Source organism: Canis aureus, chromosome 33 (assembly GCF_053574225.1).
Source record: "Canis aureus isolate CA01 chromosome 33, VMU_Caureus_v.1.0, whole genome shotgun sequence".
In the NCBI taxonomy this organism is placed as follows: Eukaryota; Metazoa; Chordata; class Mammalia; order Carnivora; family Canidae; genus Canis; species Canis aureus.
In genome coordinates, this window is record NC_135643.1 from 15,073,469 (window position 1) to 15,096,318 (window position 22,850).

At 32.5% G+C, this 22,850-nt stretch overlaps 1 long non-coding RNA gene across 1 annotated transcript in view; it reads right to left on the minus strand.

The window, feature by feature from the left end:
* Positions 1-17,036, minus strand: part of LOC144304348 (uncharacterized) — a 76,389-nt gene extending 59,353 nt beyond the window's left edge. Inside the window, exons 1-2 of the long non-coding RNA XR_013371250.1 lie at positions 16,786-17,036; positions 14,575-14,766 (exon numbers count right to left, since the gene is read on the minus strand). This is a non-coding gene — a long non-coding RNA (uncharacterized LOC144304348). The remainder of the gene's footprint in view (positions 1-14,574; positions 14,767-16,785) is intronic.
* Positions 17,037-22,850: the final 5,814 nt, after the last annotated feature.

Genomic DNA, 22,850 nt, shown 5'->3' on the forward strand with positions numbered 1-22,850 from the left:
TCTCTTCTCTTGCTTGGTTTAGGCCTTTTCTTTGGTTTTGTTGTGTATGTATCTGTGAAGTCCATTTGGTCCAATGTGTCATTCAAAGCCCTTTTTTCTTTGCTAATCTTATGCTTAGATCTGTCCTTGACTGAGAGCAGAGTGTTGAACTCTACTATTAATGTATTATTATCTATGTGTCTCTTTACTTTGGTTATTAATTGGTTTATATATTTGCTCCTCCCACATTAGGGGCATAAGTATTCATAATTGTTAGGTCTTCTTGTTGGATATACCCTTTAAATATGATATAGTGTCCCTCCTAATCTCTCTAGTCTTTGGTTTAAAAGCTAATTTATCTGATATGAAGATTGCTACCTCAACTTTCTTCTGAGGGCTATTTCCATGGTAAATGGTTCCCCACTCCCTCATTTTCAATCTGAAGGTGTTCTTATGCCTAAAATGAGTCTCTGGTAGATAGCATATAGATGGCTCTTGCTTTTTTATCCAGTCTGATTCTCTGTGTCTTTTGACTGGATAATTTAGCCCATTCACATTCAGAGTAACTATTAAAACATATGAATTTAATGTCATTATATTACCTGCACAGTCCCTGTTTCTGCAGATTGTTTCTTTAGGCTCCCTCTTTGCTTACTGGATCCCCCTTAATATTTCTTGGAGGGCTGGTTTGGTGGTCACATACTCTTTCAGTTTCTGTCTGTCCTTGAAGGTCTTTATCTCTCCTTCTATTCTGAATGATAGCTTTGCCGGTAAAGTATTCTTGGCTGCATGTTTTTCTCATTTAGTACCCTGAATATATCATGCCAGCCTTTTCTGGCCTGCCAGGTCTCTGTGGATAGGTCTACTGTTAATCTCATATTTCTCCCCATATATATTAGAGACATATACATTAGATACTTCTTGACACAAGAAATTCTCAAGCCACTTTTAGGATTTCTCTTTATCTCTGTAATTTGCAAGCTTACTATTATATGTCAGGGTGTTGATTATATTTTGTTGATTTGGGGGGAGGTCCTCTTTCTTGGATATGAATGCCTGTTTCCTTCTCCAGATTAGGGAGGTTCCAGCTATGATTTTCTCAAACATACTTTCTGGTCCTCTCTCTCTCTCTATGTTCTCTGGAATCCCAATAAAATGGATGCTATTCTTTTTCAAGCTATCACTTAATTCTTGGAGCCTCTCCTTGTCGGTTCGTTGTTGTTTTTCTCTCTTTTCCTTGGCTTCTTTCCTTTATATAAATTTGTCTTCTATGTCACTTACTCTCTCTTCTGCCTCATTTATCCTAGCAGGTAGAGAATTCAGTTTAGATTGCATCTCAGAGTATTTTTACTTTTGGCTTGATTAGATCTCATTTATGCAGCAAGAGATTCTCTAGAGTCTTTTATTTTTTTTCAAGATCCACCAGTAATTTTATAATCATAATTTCTGTATTCTACCTCTGACATCTTACTTAAATCCATATCCATTAGATCCTTGGCAGAGAGTATTACCTCTGGTTCTCTCTTGTGGTGAATTCTTCCTTCTAGTCATTTTGTCCAGTTCAGAATGGCTGTTTGAATGAACACAGTCAAAAATATAAACCATGATTTAAGTAAAATACACACTAGACAATTCTGAAGAGGTAAGGAGCCAGAAAATAAAAAAGTCAACAGAAGTGAAGAACAATTTAAAAACTAAAATTAAAAAAAAAAAGAGGGGGAAGGAAATGATGAGGGAGAGAGAATATAGTTTCACAGAGTGGACCAAGACAGTGATATACTTGGTTCTGAGTGTATTTTTGCCTGTATGTTAGAAGGTACTGAATTCTAAATTTATATAAAAAAGCAAAACTTATATAAAGAAACAACAGCAACAGCAATAAAAAGAAAAAGAAAAAGTGGGGGTGGGTGGGAAGGGAGAGAGAATATAATCTCACAGAGTGGACCAATACAGTGATCCACTTGGTTCTGAGTGTATTTTGGTCCATATGTTAGAAGGTACTAAATTCCAAAATTATAAAACAATACAAAACAAATTTAAAAACCCACAAATATTAAATTGAACGCTGTGAAAGAAGCCATAAATGAACAATATATTTATAACTTGTAATTGTAAAAATATGAAAGTCAAAAAGGAAAAGACTTAAAAATGAGTTGATAAAACATTATGGTTAAGACAGGAAAAAAAGAAAGAATGTTGGAAATTTTTAACCTGAAAGATAAATGAATCATAAGAAAAAAAACCTTGAGTTATATATACTATTTTCTCTCAGTCCTAGAGTTTTCCAGTCCTGTTTGGTCAGTAAACTTGCTGTTCCCCTGTTCTTCCAACTGGTCTTCTGGGGGAGGGGCCTGCTGCACTGGCTCTCAGGTCTGTGCCTTGTCAGGTGGCCAGGTCAGTGTAAGCTGTTTGCCCTGTGAGTTCTTTCTCCCCTGGAAGCTGCACCTCTCTTGCAAGAAGTAGTCACTTTTGCATTTGTAGTGTTCAGCTTCCCTTCTTTAGAACACAGGTTGAATTCATAGGTGTTCAGAATGGTTTGAAAGTTGTCTAGCTATATTTGGAGGACCAGATGAAATGAGGACATCCACTCTTCTGCCATCTTGCCTTTTCAAAAATAGAGTCTTTAAACCTCTTAAATTAACAGTTGCCACAGGAAAATAATTCAATCTAGAACTGTTATTGGATTAATATACTCTTTAACGGATGAAAGAACAGAGATCCTTCTATTCTCCTATTAATTACTTAACTAAATATTTAATAAATGTACCCCCTTTGTATTTAGTTTTCTAGCATCAAATGATAAACTACCTCGCATCACTCTCCTTTAAGCCTTGCAAAAAGGTTCAATGTTGATCTCACACATCCATTTTAAGAAGAGAAAATGATACATACACAGGTAGAAACTGTTCAAATTGATTCTACTCCTCTGTAACAAGTGATTTAATAAATGTCAAGCATTGCTGCCTGGGATCTTTGAAAACACTGGGTTTTTCCACCTGAAGTTTACTTATTATTTCAAGTACAAAGCAAGAGATACTGCTTTTATAATTTCACATCATTGAGCGGACCAAAAATTATTAAGTTGTGCATAATGAGAAATTGAAATGCAAACCATTTCACCTTAATTCCAAAATTATTTTTCCCTGGATTTAGAAAATCATTGAAGAGATCAGCATGACAAGTTTATTGATTCCGTACCATGTGACCTATGTAGATATTAGGAACTGAAAGAAATAGTTTTAAAAAAGAAGAAAAGAAAGTGAAGCTTGCCATTGAGTAGCTATACAAATGTTAAGTGATTCAACCTTATTTTTATACATGTTGGGTTTTGCTATTGCTATTTTCATAGTAAATTAGCCTATTCTTTCACCTGCCTTTCTGAAATTTGTCACTCTTTGTTTTCAGAAATAAGCAGTGTAAGAGAACTTTTGCTTCTTTTGTATTGTGGTTATCCCATTTAGTTTACCATGTAGAAGTAGGATTCCTAAATAATCTCATGTTGCATAGAGTCCAATACTTAAATTGATGTCTTTGTTCTCCAAAACTTAAAGGCTTATTTGGACATGAGAAATAAAGGTGTTGGAAGAGTGATGGGTTAGGAGTCCAGAGAATTAGGTACTACTTTTCAGCTTTTCCTTTAACCAGCTATGGGATCTCAGACAAATTGTACCATTTCTGACACATAGTACCCTCATCATACAGTGAGAGTTGTTAACTAGAGTACTGCTTCTTGAAATTTAATGTGCCTTTGAATCACCTAGAGAACCTTGTTAAAATTCATTTTCATTAAATAAGTCTGCAATGGGGTCCTAGATTTTGCATTTCTAACTTCCCAAGTGATATTCTTGGCATCAGTATCGGCCCCATTATACCTTGTGAAACTATCCTGAAAAATTAAAGGGACATTAATATCAAAATATTGGTTTGCCAAAAGGATATTTTGGCTCTGTTCATATGAATTTCTAATTCCTGTTTATTGACGTATCATTGGAAATCACAGAATAGCATAATTTAGTGACAGCTTTTATCTCTGAGCTAACAATGTGTTTAAGAATTGCTTGGCATGGTAAGTTCAGAAATGACCTTTCTCTATTGTAAATAAATTGTTAATCTGTAGAGCTATGGTAATTCTATGAAATGATCTATAGTCTATCATGTAGTATTTTGTATGTTATTTCAGATACACAGTAATTAGGGACAAAACATTCTTGCAAGATCATCATGAAGATCTGCTTATAGTTACATCTTGATGATGTGATAGTATGAGTAAAGTAGAGTCATTTCTCTATAGAACAGAAAGATTATCCAAACATAGGATTCCAGCAGTTAATTTTATGTAAGATCACCTAAAAGAAATGTAAGCCCTGATAGATTTGAAGTTCTAAACATTTCCCTCATACTTTTCTCTCTGGCTTACCCATAAACACCACCAAGATTTTAGGAAAATGTCAGTAAATGTGTGTGTGTATTATAACAAATTATATATATGAAATCATTTTCCACAAAGTATATATATTTTTTTCAATAAAGGATACATTATAGATAATGGAAGGCAAGACTCTAAGATGACACTGCAGATTCCTACCTGCCCCTGTATAGACTCCATAAAATCCCGACCTTTTAAATGTTGTGGATATGATGGTATATCACTCCTGTAACTATAACTTTACTTAGAAAGAGACATTTGCAGATGAAGTTGAGATCTATGATTACTTAACTTTGAGTTCATTCAAAGGGAAATTATCTTGGTGGGTCTGATCTCAACAGAGAAATGTTAAAAACATTAGAGAGGTTTGAGAAATACTCATGCTTACTTTGAGGGAGCAAACAACCACATCATGAGTGCCTATAGTGGGTTCATGTGGCTTATAAAGTTAACACATAAACATCTTTAAAAGGCAAGGAAAGAAGAAATAATAGGAAATAAGAATAGTGTGATAGGGCTATAGAGGGAATAGAGCACAGAACTGCTCAATTCTATAATAAACCTTACAGTACTAGTTCATTTTCATTACATTTATAACAATATAATTGTATAAATAAAATAATTAAAACTAAGGTTGGAGGAAAATTAGGTCATGTACCCCTCACCTCATGTAATATATTATTATTATATCATGCTTTTGATAAAACATTAAGGATATGAATTATTGACAAAGCCCATAAAAGGTAAAATTGGGATGTAAGTTTAAATTTGTTGATATGTTTTTAAGGTCATTCCCTGATTTTCTATACCATACTGCTACCAAATAAGGGATTATGAGCAATAAATATCTATTGTTAAGTAATATAATTAGTTTGAGACAAAGAATATCTGTATTAGCTTCCTAGGACTGCCATAACAAAATAACACAAATTGGATGCTTTAAAGTGACAGAAATTGTTTTTCTCATAGTTCTAGAGGCCAGAAAGCCAAAATTAAGGTGCCAGCAGAGTTGATGTCTTCCAGAAGCTCTAAGGAAGAATATATACCATGCGTGTCTCTTAGCTTCTAGTGGCTGCCAGCAAGCCTTGGCATACTTATTTCATAAACACATCATTACTATCTCTGCCCCAGTCTTCAATCACCTCCCAGTCTACATGCCTTTCTGTTGTCTTCTCTTCTAATGGATTAGGGGTCCACCTGATTAAGCCAAGATGATCTCATCCTGAGATCATTAGTGCAATTACATCTAAAAGACACTTTTCTCAAATAAGGTCACATTCACAAATTCCCAGTAGACATATATTTGAGGTGGCCACCACTCAATCCACTAGAGTGTTTAAAGTTTATTTTTACACTCTTGCCTTTATAAAATTGCCCATCTTGATGACTCATTGTCACCAAGCTAAGTTTCCTGCATGCATGTTTATTATTTAAGAATGATAGTATATTACCCCCCCCAAATATGGGAATCAGCACTATTTAAAAACAGGTGAAGCTGAAGTCAATATAATGTTATTTCAGAGTATCAGAAGGCCATGTGATTTCATTGTCAAAGGTACAGGATCTTTGAATGACAGGATACTGATTAGGAAGAAAATGATATTTATAATTCTCTACTCCTTTCTAAGGTCGGTGAACCCCAGAAATGCACAGAGTCTTTTCCTTGATGAATGGCCAAAGTATCTAAATATGTGCATTTGGGGAAAAAGGGACAGTAAAATTAATTTGCTTAAAAAAAAAAGGAGAGAAGCACAGCAAAATGCTTAGAGAAAAATAAAAAATAGGGGAAGAGTGGAAAAAGCAACACTGACTCCTGAATATACCAATCCAGGTAGAAAATACCATGTTTGTGGGCAGGTAGATGCTTAAAGTGGAGTTATGTCAAAAGAGAATTAAGGAAATTTTATGTCTTAGAGTAGTGTAAGCCATATACTCTTTCCCTTTGAAATTTCTATTAGTCACCATTGCCTCTGTAGGGGGAGTTATTTTAAAGAAATAAAAGTTATTTTAAAGAAAGATTAAGTCCTTCTTCCAAGTTGTCTTGGAAGAAAAATAGAGGCTCCCACAGGATAGAGGTTATGTTTAATATTATAGACTATACATGGGTGGATAGATGCAATTGGTTGTTCTACATTTAAGATCTGTTTTGCTAGCTACTGGAGAGGGGCATCATGCTCTTGACAGGTATGAAATAGAGAAAGGAGTAACAAAGAATGAATCACTTCAAGCATAACTGGATTTTATGTGCAGAAATATTCTTGGAAAATATCCTTTGTTACAAACATAAAACCAACATATTGTATTTTGCATCATTCACCCTCCATATCCAAATTCCTTTCAACCATCAAGATCAGAGTAAAATCAATAATTAAATAACAGACTTAATAAGGATAACTTCTCTCTCTTGAAATTGCAATATTATCTGTGTGTGATTCCTCGTGGAGTACTAAAACTATATCTTTTGATTAAAATAAACCATAAGGGAAATCTATAAGTTCTATGATATGTATGTTGGGGATATTAAAAGACTTGAAAATTCTGTCTTTGTTTAACAAAGCACTTTCTTGTATCTTTTGGCTCTAAATTACTATAAAAGAAATTATCTGAAAGTTGGCATATAAGAATATACAGGAAGAATTTGTGTAATTTATTAATGGGAAAATTTTGGATATTTTAAAAGAAAAGCACAATTAGGAATAATGATTTTCAAGTTATTACTTCTTGAATATTTTATTGCTGGAAGCATTTCTCATCAAAGTAGCCAGTCATGATTCTGTTGAGGGTGATTTATTTGTGGTTACCCACAATGGTCAACCTTCATTTACTTTGGTTTAATCTTGACTCTACTCTTTATTAAGTTTCATGATCTTGCCAAATATATAACCCTTCTGGATCTCAATTTGCTTGTCTATTTCATGGGAGTGGATGTATCAGTTGCATACAGATTTTGTGTGAAACATAGTAGAGTTAAGATGAAAATAAAAGAATATTGCTTAGTAGAAGTAACAAATATGCAAACAGACAATAATAATAGACTATGTGGATTGCTCTAATAAGGGATACACAAGTAATATAAAGCCCAACAAAGGAGGTTTCTAATCCAGACTTGGGAGTATTCTTAAAAGAAGATAATCCAGAGAAAGTTTTCTTAAAAATATGATAACTAAATCAACATTGTAAAATTGACTATCTATATGAAGGGCGTATAAAGGGGGAATAACAATATACATGGAGTGAACAGATATGGGGTGGTTCTGAGACAGGAGAGGACAAAATATGGATTATGATAATAATTCCCTATATTTCTCCTTGCCACTCACTACACTATGATTTTCCTATTTAAAGTTTGTTTTACCTGTTAAATGGAGTTCCATAAGAAAAATGACCCATCTCTCTTGCCCATCATTCAAAATGTAACTCAAAAAATTTTATGAGCTATTTGACAATTAAACACTGTTTTTGAAGATATTTGGGAAGATGGCAGAGTAGAAGGACCCTGAACTTGTCTCGTCCCACAGACACACTGAGGCAACAACTGCACATGATGTAACTCACTCTGAAAATGACCTAAAGACTAGTAGAACAGATCTTTCACAGCTAAGGTTATTAAAACAGTATGGTATTAGCATAAAAGCAGACATGAAGCAATAGAATAGAATAGACATACCAGACATATACCATACATATATAATCAATTAATCTATGACAAAAAAGGCAAGAATATATAATGGAGAAATGACAGTCTCTTCAATAAATAATGTTGGGAAAACTGGACAGCTACATGTTAAAGAATGAAACTCACCCTTTATCTTACACCAAACACAAAAATTAACTCAAAATAGATTAAAAACTTGAATGTAAGACCTGAAACCATAAAACTCCTCAAAGAAAACATGGGTAGTAAAATACTTGAATCAGTCTTAGCAACATGTTTTATTGTTGTTGTTTTTTTTTAATCTGACTTCAAATGCAAGGAAAACAAAAGCAAAAATAAATACATGGGAATATATCAAACTAAAAAGCATCTGCACAGTGAAGAAAACCATCAGTAAGATGAAAAGACAATATACTGAATGGGGAAGATATTTGCAAATGACATATCTGATAAGGGATTAATTTCCAAAATATATAAAGAACGCATAAAACTTAAAACAACAAAAAAAATCTACTTAGGAAAATAGCCAAAGGGTCTGAATAGACATTTTTTTCCCAAGGAGGATATACAGATAGCCAACAGGCATACGATTAGCCGCTCAACGACACTAATTATCAGGGATACACAAATTAAAACTGTAATGAGATTATCACTTTACATCTGTGAGAAGGACTAAAATAAAAAACATAAGAAACAAGTGTTGACAAAGATGTGGAGAAAAGGGAACATTTGTGCTTTGTTGGTGGTAATGCAAATTAGTGCAGCCACTATGAAAAGCAGTATGGATGTACCTCAAAAAATTAAAATTAAGAACTACCATATGATCCAGCAAGTCCATTACTGTGTATCTATCCAAAAAAAAACCAAAACAACAAAAAAACTAATTCAAAAAGATATGTACACACCTATGTTCATTACAGCATTATTTGTAGAGCCAAGATAGGAAAACAACTTAAGCACCCATTGATGGATGAATGGACAAAGAAGATTTGGCATATATATCCAATGGAATGTTAGTACTAAAAAGAATGAAATCTTGCCATATGTGACATCATGAATGGATCTAAAGGGTCCTACATGAATTAAGTCAGAGAAAGACAAATACTGCATGGTTTCACTTATATGTGGAATATAAAACAAAACAAAACAAACAAACAAAACCTAGACTCATAGATGTAGAGAATATATAGGTAGTCAATAGGTAGTCACCAGAGTTTGGGGTTTAGGAAGGATGGGTGAAGGGGATTAGGAAGTAAAAAATGCCCACTATAAAATAAACAAGCCATGAAAATGTAATGTATAGTATAAGAATAAAGTCACTAATATTTTATTAACTTTCTAAGGGATAGATTGTTACGAAACTTACTGTAGTGACCATTTTTTCAATGCATAGAAATGACAAATCACTGTGTTATACATCTGGAACTAATATAATATTTTATGTCAATTATACCTCAATAAATCTAAAAATAATTTAAAGGAGAAAAAACATTGGAAAACACCTTTAAATGTAAATACATGCAGATAAGTTAAATTTAACTCAGGATTCACTTCTTATGAAGGTCAAGAACAAGTCCAAATAATTGTATTAAAAATCAAACAATGATTGCCTTAGAGAAATGGGAACTGATGAGATCACATAATAAACCTTTTTGGTGTGATGGGAATATGCCATATCTTGCCTGCTGTACTGGTTTCATGAGTATATTCAGTTATTTAAACTAATCAAATTATACTGTTAAGATGTACATTTTTCCACATATAAACTTCATCTCAACAAAAAGCTAAAATAAATGAATAAACAAATAATTACCAAAAAAACTATGTTTTGGTGTATTCTTTTTCAAAAGCTGATATGGATTTTTAAAAATGCAATAATCTTAATAAAAGCTATTTAAAGTTGTAATAAACTAAAAGCTGTTTTACCATTTTACCTTTGCCATGTTTTATCAAAGCAATCAAAGTTATGAAAGATCTCAGCCCGTTTAAATATTTGCACATTTGGCACATAATTGCAGATTTCTAGCCATCTATATTTGAACTTTATTTCATGTTCTCAAGTATAAAACTGCTTTTAGAATATAATTTCAAGAGTGTTTTATAATAATTTTGGCACATACATTTGTAAAGATTCCACAAATCTTTAATTCCTTCATAGGCAAAAATTAATATTTTTAAAGTGTAACTATTTTGAAAATCTGCTATTATACTGTTATTCAAAAATATTTTTAGGAATTCTCTAATGTGGATTTTTAGCAATAAAAATTGAATATTACATACCTTAGTATCAATTTGTAACAAAATTTATGAGAATCAAAAGAGAATTGATGTCTGGTCCATTTTGAAATTAGAAACATTTATCCTTTGAGCATCTCTGGCTACGAACAATATATCAAAAAGTTGTTTTCTTCCTTTTGTATTCCACTGAAAATCATTGCCCACCTAAGTTAATTCTGCTTAAGTAATTTAAGGACATAGTACAATACAAAAAAGAGAAGTCTATCAGAGAATAAACCATGTTTTTAACATTTTGTAAGTCATTGACAATAAATTGTAATGCAATTCAATGGAACACATAATGCTCTTATGAATGTCTTATAAACATATCTTTTCACTAAATTTTTTAAAGTTTTATCCATTTCTTGAATTTTTTTTAAAGATTCTATTTATTTATGCATGAGAGAAGGAGAGAGAGAGAGAGGCAGAGACATAGACAGAGGGAGAAGCAGGCTCCACACAGGGAGCCCGATGTAGGACTCGATCCCGGGACTCTGGAATCACGGCCTGGGCGGAAGGCAGGTGTCAAACTGCCAAGCCACCCAGGGATCCCCACATTTCTTGCATTTTTACAATGTGTTGAGTTGGCAATACCATGAAATATTTGCCCTAAGAGTTAAATTAATTTTCGTTAATTTATAACCATATGTGTAATTTGGTCTTCATTAAATCCCACAAAAGCAAGAAAGAAATTAGGGTGAGAAAGTGTGGTGATACAGTGAAGATTTCTAGAAAAGAAGGTTATCTTGTTTTTCCTTTAATGTATTATTAGTGCATATCAGTGATAGGGAAAATGACATTATCTAATATTGAAAAGATAAAAGATGTCTTCTGAGAAACATCTTTGGTGTTATATTTACTTCCAATTAAAATAAATTAAAGAAATTATACTTTCTCTAGTTAGATTGATTACAAAATGGAACGAAATTCTGCACAATTCTCTAAATCTGCCTTCTTGGCATTTCCACATTTCTGCTGCATACATCAGGAGGTAGAATATATTTTCCTACTCCTTGAATCTTATCTCTGGATGTTTTACATTCTGTAAAATATATTTTACATTCTGATACAATGGAGGAAATAACACTGTGCCAGTTATAACAATTTGCTTTTTTATTATCTCAAAAGACTTTGGAACCTACCTCTTCCATGAATACACGTTCATGTAAGTTTATAGAAGGATGAGAGACCACATGGGGCAGAGCCTGATCATTTCCACCAAGGCCATTCTAACCAGGAGCCACCAGTTTATAACATGCTGAACAAGCCAAACCGAAATCAACCAAGATTAGAAGAATTTCCCAACCTTCTGTATCTCGTGCACAAAAATAAATGATTGTTATTTTAAGTCAGTAATTTTATAGTGGTTTGTTATACAATTAACTGATATATCATCATTTAATTAAAGGTATCAAAATAATTGCATCGTTTGATCCAAATACTGAGTTAACATACATCTCTAAATTGAAGTTATACAGATTTCATAATATATTTCTTTTTTTTAAGATTGTATTTATTCAGGAGAGACACAGAGAGAGAGGGACTGGCAGAGACACAGGCAGAGGGAGAAGCAAGCTCTATGCAGGGAGTCCAATGTGGAATTCAATCCCAGGACTCCAGGATCACACCCTGGGCCAAAGGCAAGTGCTAAACCGCTGAGCTACCCAGGGATCCCCAATATATTTCAAATTTAGATGTATTTTCCATCTGCAACTAAGATTTAATGTGTGTATCTATAGTTTAAGAATAAATTTCTTAATATAATAAATTGTCCTAGTATTATTTATTTTTGAGTTTATTATTTTCCCCACTCATATAAAATTCCTACATTATCCCAATTCTTATCATAACCCAGGCAATTAGGTATGTATAAGTATTTTGGGGGGGGGTGTTCTAATTATGCCTTCCTTTATTGGTTTATCTATTCCTGTGCCAATACCTCACTATCTTAAATGCAGTAGTTCTTTACAGATACTGCTATCTGATAAGAGAATTTTCCCACAATTAGTTCTTTTTTTTTTTTTTTAAAGAATTAAATTAGTTATACTTAGTCTTTTACTCTTCCATTTTGGAATCATATTATCAAGTGTTATGAAGGACCTTGAAATTTTAATTAGAAAATGCATTGAAAATATAATTTTGCTAGAATGACATTTCCATGGGATTAGATATTTCTATTCATGAGATTTCCACTTCCATTTATTTAAATCTTGTTTCATATATTTGAAAATGTTAAAATTTATGCCCAAGAAGTAGTACACACTTTTAATTGGAATTATTCTAAGATTCTATATATTTTTACTGCTGAATGATAATGTATTTTATATTACATTTTTATATTTCTTTAAATTCTAAGTGATTATTATTGGCGTGAAGGATCACAACTGAATTTTTAAAATTTACAGTCAGCAAAACTACACTTTTTTGTTTTTGTTTCTAATAATTCTGCTACAGATTCTGTTTAGCTATTTATTCAGATAATTATACAATCCAAATAATAACAGCTATGCTTTTTTGTTTTCATTTCTTATATATATTTTTTGTTTTGTTGTTTCTCATGAATACACGTTCATGTAAGTTTATAGAAGGATGAGAGACCACATGGACTAGGACTTTCAGGAGTATGCCAGACAAGCATAATATTAATAAACATCCTTGTTTTTTCTCTAGTAAGTAAAATATCTTCTGTAGAGTTATAAAAGAAAAAGATATCCTTTATCAGGATAATTTCTTCCCATCCTAACTTGTTGAGTTTTTATCATAAATGCTATTGAATTTTTTTGGATCCTTATGCTGTAAGTAGTAAAATGATCATATGTTTGATTTGGTTTGGTAAAAGTTTATTTAGGATTTTTGCATCTATTTTTGTGACTGAGATTGATGTAATTTTTTTTTTTTTTTTTTTGTAGGGCCTTTTCTGATTGTGACACCCTGAGTAACTTGGTGTCATAAAATACATTTGTGTTTTCTTTTTTTCTTTTCTCAGGAAGAATGTTTATAAGATTGAAATTCTTTTGTCACTTGAATACTTGGTATCAATCTCCTAAAAACCTTCTAAGACAGTTCTCTTTAGTGAATAGAGTTTTAATTATTGTTTAAACTTCTCCAGTGATTATAGATGCTTCTTATTTCCTATTTCTTCTTGAGTAATATTTCTTAATTAATTTCTTTTTAGATGATTGTCCATTCTTGGTTTTCAATTATTTTGGCATAGTTTTTCATTTTTATAGTTGTAATTTTTTGTATTTCAGTATTGGCATATCACTTCCATATTTCTAATAGTTTTAATTTTTGCTTTCTTTTTGTTTTCTCAGATCTCACAAGTAATTGCCAATGTTACTAGTTTGTTTTTTCAAAGAATTTGCTTTTCTATTATCTTGATTTTGTTTTTATTCTATCTTCTTTTATATGGATTGTTTTATTTCTTCTCTTTTTTCTAAGATTATTTGTTTCCATGTAATCACTGAAGTGGCCTTTTAGTTGTTTGTTTGTTGTTTTTTTGCTTTTTGCTTTTTCTTTTCTAATGGCATTTAAATAAGTTTCTAAGAACCACTTACACCATTTCCTACAAGTTTTTGCATATAGCTTTTATTTTTGATAAGTTCTAAGTATTTTTCAGTTTCCAAAATGAGTTTTTCCTTGGAAGTTCCAAATCTATTGGTCTGTTACTGTTTCTATCAATTTCTCATTTAATTGCATGACAGATAATGTAGACTATACCTGACTCTTTAAGACCTACCAAAAATAATTTTATAGCCTATTAAAGCTCCATGTATACTTGAGGAAATTGAGTATTTGCTTACATGTAAAAATAATGGATCTATACTATCACTGTGATGAATATTTTATATTTTTAATTTTCTTTTTGTCTGCTTCAGTCATTGACAAAGTAAAGTGATCTGAAATCTCCCATTGAAATGATGGATGGTAGATTATTTTCTTCTAGCAATTTATCTATAAGCTGTTTTTAATTTAACATTATTAATAGCATTATTTTTATACTGCATGTTATATTTTATACTTTAGGCTGCAAATATATATGCATACATATTTATAAATATATACATGTATGTTCATGTGTATACACATATACGCACACATATACAGAGTGATTTATGTGCTTATCTTTTTAATATTTATTTGTAACCTCTAAATCAATACTTGTGGCATTTTTGCAGTCATTCAAGAATATGTAGAACAGTGAAAAATTTGAGTAGCCCCATGCACACATTCTCACCTGAGGTTGAACAAAGTGATGCTGTGCCTTCTTGTTTCAATCCTGATACTGCAAACAAGTGTCCTTTCCATAATCTATATAGCGCCACATTTCTCACATATTTTTGCTGTCTGTTGGTGATTTTATCATTGTTTAAATGGCCCCTGAGTATAATGCCTGAGGTGTTGTCTAGTGTTTCTAAATGCAAGAAAGCTACAAGGAGAAAAAAAAAAAAAAAGTCTGTGTCATACAAGCTTTGTTCAAACGTGTTATAGTGCAGCTGGCTACTAATTCAATGGTATGAATTGACAATATATATTAAATAAGATGTCTTTAAACAGGGACGCCTGGGTAGCTCAGTGGTTGAGCATCTGTCTTTGGCTCAGGACATGATCCCAGGTCTGGGGATGGAGTCCCACATCAGGCTCCCTGCGAGGAGCCTGCTTCTCCCCCTGCCTATGTCTCTGTCTCTCTCTCTCCGTGTGTCTTTCATGAGTAAATAAATAAGATCTTAAAAAAAAAAAGATGTCTTTAAACAGAATCAGTTGATGAAAATGTAACCAGAGGCACTCAGCATGAACTTAACTGTTTCCCATAGAAGCAATGCTTCAACTCCTACCGTATTTCCTAATGTTTCCTGATACTCACAGCAACTGGAACATAGTATGAAAAACTAGAATCAAATTTTGTATATCATAGAAATAAAACATGAATATGGGGAGACCTGGGTGGCTCAGTCAGTTAAGCATCTGCCTTCTGCTCAGGTCATGATCTCAGGGTCCTGGGATCAAGCCCCACATTGGGCTCCCTGCTCAGAGAGCTGGCTTCTCTCTTTGCTCCTCACTTCACTCATTTTCTCTCAAATAAATAAATAAAATCTTCTTAAAAATGCATATAATTTCTAGTGATTTCTAGTGCTTTGATCTTTGTATAATTGTAAATTTTGTTTTTGTAATAGTCAAATGTTTTATCGAATAAAACATTTAACAAACATTAATATACCATTTAAACTAATTAATTTGAATATCTTTTGCAAAGTATCAATTAGCTTGACTGACTTTGAAAAAATAAATAAGACTATTCTTTACAAGGTAATTTTTCATATTCCTTGATTTTTTTCTACAAATTCTAATAGGTAATGTCTATATTAAGTTTTTACTATGATTTTTTGGATATAGAACAGACTAATCCTAAGTGTATGGTTTATCATGAGACTGATTCTATTTAATGTATACATTTCTGACTACCTTAATTATAAATTCAGCTATAAAGTGAATTTTGAATACTTTCTGTAGGAAACTCTTATTTGTGATTGTTGGAGATTTGAAGGAGCTGGCACTACCTCCATACTTCTTTCTAGGAACATATCTACATTTTCCACCACCTTTTCTGACTGTAAACCTCAGATTATTTGAATGTTGATTTTTTTCATTTTAGCAAATGTGTAGTCAATGCCAGTCTTATTTTATCTTCACACAGTATTTTTGGGAGAATTGAGACACCAAATCAGTTAGCAAGTTACTTTTCACTGCAGGAGATAAGTGAAACAGACTAAGCTAGCATTGCAGATTTATCATTCCCTCCCCTGGTTATCATTGTTTATCTCATTTCATCTTTTTAATATTGCTGGTATCTGTAGACTTCGTGTTATATAACCTCTTTTGACATGGTACTTTTGAGACAATTAGGATGCATGTAGATAAATCACATAAGTCTTTCTGGTTTTATTTATTAATTGATTGTGATATCCAAAATAGTGACATTTGTAATCATATTAGTAGGTAAATAAAATAAACCCTATGAAATAATTACAAGCTGTTTAGCAAGTGTCTACTGCCTATGCTTGCAGAGTGTGGTTTCAAGCTTTTTCAACAGGTCTGTTTTATTGAAAAACTGCAATAATATTATCTTCATTTTCTACTTACCATCAGTGGGTTAAAGAGATACTGTAACATATTTTATCTTCATCTGCCTAATCCTATGCTTAACAGATTGGCAATATATTGTTAGTCATTTCACAGAAGGATTTTCCACTTCTAATCTTGTTAACCTTTTAAAGTATTTTAAAATGTTCTTATTCAGTCAGGTGACTGGCTGTTCTTACTAGAATTTCAGCCCTTTTGTTCTGGTCAAATTATGCAAGTTTTCATTTGGAGGCTATATTGAAGAGTGTCCAATTATAACCAACAGAAAGCATTATTGTCTGTCTAAACTGGGAAAGAAAGGACTCACCATAGAAAATTTGGCCCGTATATAATTGCTGAGACGAAGAAGGGTAACTAGGTTAAGGTCCCAGGAGCAATTTTTACCACCCAGATCTATTGTGTTTCTTCCAAAATCAAAAAAGTTGTTCTTTGCAAAAATTGATGAATCAAGAATCTGCTGGCTTCAGAATCATTCCGCCACTGCCATGACCTGTGTAGAAAAACGAATACCCTAAATTCTGACTTTATTTGCTCTAAGTCTTGCATAAATGCATCCAATTGTCATAAAATAAAATATATGCTAAGTCTAGATACAAAGAAACCTGAGTAAATACTTCATACCTGTCTGCTATCTGCTTCTGAGAGATTATAGGAATGGATGCTCAGTGAACCAGTCCTCGTATTTGCCACCATCAACAGCTATTCTATGGCCACATCTGATCAAACATTCTTCTTAGGCTTAAACTCTTGAACAGTTCCAGCAACAGCCTGCTACCAATTAACTTAACACGAACAGTTCTTAGTATGTCCTCACCCTTTTCCCAAAGAGGAGACTCAAACTTTCATCTGTCACATTTACATGTCTAACTGATGTTCATTATCCCTTTTAGTTCAGTAACAATCCATCCTTGATTTCTAGCAACGTATAAAATAAGGTTACTAGCAGTAATCACTACTCTAGCCTGTATAAAATAGTACTGTAAAATGAGAGAGGAAACTAAAGAAGAAAATTAGTTAAATTATATAAATATATAACTAATAAAAAGACAAAAATATGTGTAGCTTATATGGTCTTTGTTTCTACAACAAGCATTTTTTTCTATATATTATTTCTTTTTTTGTCCCCATTTAGAATCTTAGCTGAACTGATGGGTTCTTTTTCTGATAAGAAGAGCTAACCATTTTTGATACTTCTGAATCCTCAATGATATCACCATATTATTTTGATGTTGTCTTCATAGGTTTTAATATTTGGCATAGAAATAATATGAATTCCCCATTTGCCCAAATTCTGTAGTAAAAATGTGACTTTATATGATAATCTGGATAAATCTCCTCACCAACAATGAACTCCTTTGTTGATATAAAAAACTGAGAAGATCCTAAAGTTTCATCTCTGTCTCCTCTCCAGGCTCTGAACAAGCCTAGCCAAGCATTTACAGTGTGTGCTGCACAGAACTCATCTGCAAAACTAGAAGAGGTTTTTTCTTTTCTTTCTTTCTTTCTTTCTTTCTTTCTTTCTTTCTTTCTTTCTTTCTTTCTTTCTTTCTTTTCTTTCTTTCTTTCTTTCTTTCTTTTTCTTTCTTCCTTCCTTCCTTCCTTCCTTCCTTCCTTCCTTCCTTCCTTCCTTCCTTCCTTCCTTTCTCTTTCTTTTTTTCTTTCTTTCTTTTTCTTTATCTTTCTTTCTTTTCCTTTCCTGCCTTATCCTCTTCCTTCTCTTTTCCTCTTTCTCTCTCTCTCTTTCCTCTTACTTCCTCCTTTCATTCTTGCTCTCATTTTCATTTTAGCCCCTTATTTTCAAGGAAATCTCTAACCATTAGCTAAACATGTTCTACAGGAAAAGATACCTCAGGGTGCACACATCGCAAAGAATACAGATTTTACAAAAATAGTTAGAAAAGTCACTAAACATACAAATAAATACCACCTATAACAAACAAGAAAAACTGATGATGAGAAAGAATCTGATCTCCAGAGTTGTCACATTATAATAATTTTAAATGTGCCACTGTCAGGGGAAAAAATACAAAGTATATACAATGTATACAAAGCATTGCCTATTCATAAAATAAATTAGCAGAAATTGTTTCTGAGGAAACACACAAACATTAGGTTTACTAAAGGTTTTTATAAACTGACTCAAATATGCTATAAGAGCTAAAGAAAATCATGGAAAGAGTAGCAAAGAGAATCAAGAAAATGATTTGTACACCAAATGAGAATATCAATAATGAGGTAGAAACTAGAAAAAGGAAGCAGGCAAATATTGGAGAGCTAGAAAGTAAAATAGCTAAAATGAAGGCTTCATTAAAGGGATTCAGTGGCAGAATTAAGCAGACAGAACAAAGAATCAATGTACTTGAATATGGTAGTATTGAAAAATACGGAGGATCAGAAAGAAAATAAATGAAAAAAGTCAATACCATATTTTCCTTTTCCATTCATAGTGTTGCAATGAACATGAGATTATCAATTTATCTTTGAAATCCTGATTCCAAGTCTTTTGGGTAAATATACAGAAAAGATTGCTTAATCATATTGTAGTTCTATTTTTAACTTTTTGAGGAACCCCCATGCTTTTTCCATAGTGGCTGCACCATTTGGCATTCCTACCAACAATACACAAGGGTTTCAATTTTTCAGTAGCTTCTCCAAACTTTTTTTTTTTTAAATAATAGCCATCCTGACAGGTGTGAAGTGATAATTAATTGTGGTTTTGATGTGCATTTCTCCAATTATTAGTAACATTGAGCATTTTTCTGTATACCAGTTGGTCATTTGTGTGTATTCTTTGAAGAAATGCCTATTCAAGTCCTTTGCACATTTTTTTAATTGGGTTTCTTTTTTCTATTGAGTTTTAGAAGTTCTTTATATATATTGGAGATTAACCCTTTATCAGATACCTGAGTTGCAAATATTTTCTCCCACTTTTTAGGTTTGCATTCACTTTGTTGATTGCTTATATTGTTGCACAGATTCTTTTTAGTTTGATATAGTCCCTCACTTTGTTATTTTTAATTGCCTGTAATTTTGGTGTCATATCTAAGGATTCATTGCCAAATTAATATCCTGAAAATTTCTACCTATTTTGTTCTAAGATTTTCACAGTTCCAAGTTTATATTCAAGTCTTTAATCCGTTTTGAGTTGATTTTTTACCATGACAAAATAAGGATCCAGTTTCATTCCTTTAAGTATGTGGATATCCAGTTTCTCGATACCATTTATTAAAGAAACTATTCTTTGCCAATTGTGAAATCTTGGCAACATTGTCAAAGATCACTTGACCCCACATGCATGTTTGTTTTGTTTTGTTTTGTTTTGTTTTGGGCTTACTATTCTCTTCCTTTGACTGATATGTCAGTTCTAATGCCTATACCATATTGCTTTGATTAATGTAGCTTTGTATATATTTTGAAATTAGGGAATGTGATGCTTCCATCTTTGTTCATTCTCAAGATTGGATACTTGTCTTTTTTTTGTTTTTTCCAAAACATTAACTCTTAGTTTTATTAATTTTGTATCTGTTTCGTATTTTTTAATAGCATAGGATGCTATTGTATTGAAAATACTATTGCATTTCTATTTTAGTATGCTCTAGTCTTTGTTATTTACTTCTCCCTACTCTGGGCTTAGTTTGTCTTCCTTTTCTACTTCCTTAAAGTATAAAGTTAAGTTCCTTATTTGAGGGTTTTTTTTTTTTCTATTTTATTTGAGGGGTTTATCACAGTAAACTTCTCTCAGTACTGCTTTTGTTGTACCGCATAAGATTTGGCATATGGCGTTTTTGTTTTAGTTCATGGTAAGGAATTGTCTACTTTTATTTATTTTTTTCTCTTACGCCCTGGTTGTTCAAGAGTGTGTTATGTAATTTCCATGTTTTTGTGAATTTTCCAGTTTTCTTTCTACTATTAATATCTAATTTCATTTCATTTGAGTCAGAAACGATATTTGATTAACTTCAATATTCTTACATTTGTGAAGAGTTTGTAAATGAATGAAAATGTAATCATGTAAGAATGTTCCATGTGCACATGGAAAGGTGTATTCTGCTGCTATTGGGTAGAATGTTCCAGGTATGTCTGTTGGGTTTATTTTGTATGTAGTATTGTTTAATTTCTCCCCTTCTTTGTTGATATTCTGTCTGGAAGCTCAAACCATTAACTAAAGATGCATATTGAAATATCCTACTCTTATTTCTCACTATTTCTCCCTTCAGTATGTCAATTTTTGTTCCATATTCTTAGGATCTCTGAAGTTATTTGTAATATAATTGTTATATTTTCCTGGTAAATTGACTCTTTTAAATTATGCCCTTCTTTTTCTCTTGTGACCGGTTTTTATGTGAAATCTATTTTGTCTGATATAAGTATGACCACTTTCCTCTAGTGGTTATCATTTGTATGGCATTTTTTTATCCTTTTATTTTCAGTCTACATGTGATCTGAATTCTAAAGTGAGTTCTTCAAAACAGTCCAACTTAGGGGAAGGGAAAAAAAGAGAGAGGGAAGCTAGTCATAAGAACTCAGAGAACAAACTGAGGGTTGATGGAGAAAGGTGGGCACAGGATGGGCTAAACTGGTGATGGGTATTAAGGAGGGTGTTTGTTGTGATGAGCACTGGGTGTTATATGTAGGTGATGAATCACCAAATTTTACACCTGAAGCCAATTTTACCATATATGTTAACTAACTAGATTTTATTTATTTATTTTATTTTATTTTTTAATAATAAATTTATTTTTTATTGGTGTTCAGCTTGCCAACATACAGAATAACACCCAGTGCTCATCCCGTCAAGTGCCCCCCTCAGTGCCCGTCACCCATTCACCCCCCACCCCCTACCCTCCTCCCCTTCCACCACCCCTAGTTCATTTCCCAGAGTTAGGAGTCTTTATGTTCTGTCTCCCTTTCTGATATTTCCTACCCATTTCTTCTCCCTTCCCTTCTATTCCCTTTCACTATTATTTATATTCCCCAAATGAATGCTCTCATTTGTCCTTCTCCGATTGACTCATTTCACTCAGTATAATACCCTCCAGTTCCATCCACGTTGAAGCAAATGGTGGGTATTTGTCATTTCTAAAAAAATAATTTTCTTAAAGATAGTATGTAGTTGGAACTTTTTTTTTCTTATCCATTCAGCCTCTCTCCTTCTTTTGATTAGTGAGTTCAATCCATTTACTTTTAAAATTATTGAAAGTTTAGAATTTACTATTGCCATTTTGTTACTTATTTTCTATTAGTCTTGTAGTTCTTTTGCCTGGCTTTTCTGTATTTGCTGTTTTTGTTTAATTTTTTTTTTTTTTTTGTACTGACATGCTTTGATTCCTTTCTCTGTTTCTTTTGCATAACTTCTATACACATTTGTGTGTGTGTCTGAGTGTGTATTTATGTGTGCATCTGTGTGTATTTGCTTTGGAGCTAACATAAGATACCATATAGCTTAACATTAACAACTTAATTTCTTTTTTAAAATGTATTTATTTATTTATTCATGAGAGACACACAGAGAAAGAGAGGCAGAGACATAGGCAAATGGAGAAGCAGGCTTCCCTCAAGGAACCCAATGTGGGACTTGATTCTGACCCAGTCTATTCATGACTTCTGCCCATTTTTTATTGGATTATTTATTTGGGGGGTGCAGAGTTTGATAAGTTCTTTATAGATTTTGCATACTAATCCTGCATTGCATATGTTTTGCAAATATCTTTTCCCCTTCCATAAGTTGCCCTTTAGTTTTGTTAATTGTTTCCTTCACTGTGTAAAAGACTTTTATTCTGATGAAATCCCAATAGTTAATTTTTGCTTCTGTTTCTCTCACCTCAAGAGACATAGTAAGAAAGATGTTACTATGGCCAATATCAAAGAAGCTACAATCCGTTTTTCTCTTCTAGGATTTTTATTGTGTCCTGTCTTACATTTAAGTTTTTCATCCACTTTGAATTTATTTTTGTGTATGGCATAAGAAAGTGGTCCAATTTCATTTTTTGTATGTTGCTGTCCAATCTCCCCAGCATCATTTATGAAGAGACTGTCTTTTTCCTATTCCTGCTTTGTTGAAGATTAATTGACCACATAGTTGTGGGTTCATTTCTTTGTTTTCTATTCTCTTCTATAGATCTGTGCTCTATTTTTGTGACAGTAGCATACTACTTTGATCACTACAACTTTGTAGTATAACTTTAAATCTGAAATTGTGATGCCTCCATCTTTCCTTTTCTTTTTTAGAATTGCTTTGGCTATTCAGGGTCTTTTGTGGCTCTATACAAATTTTAAGGTTGTTTGTCCTAGTTCTATGAAAAAATGCTGTTGGTATTTTGATAGGGATTAAATTAAAATTGTAGATTGATATAGATAATATAGACATTTTAT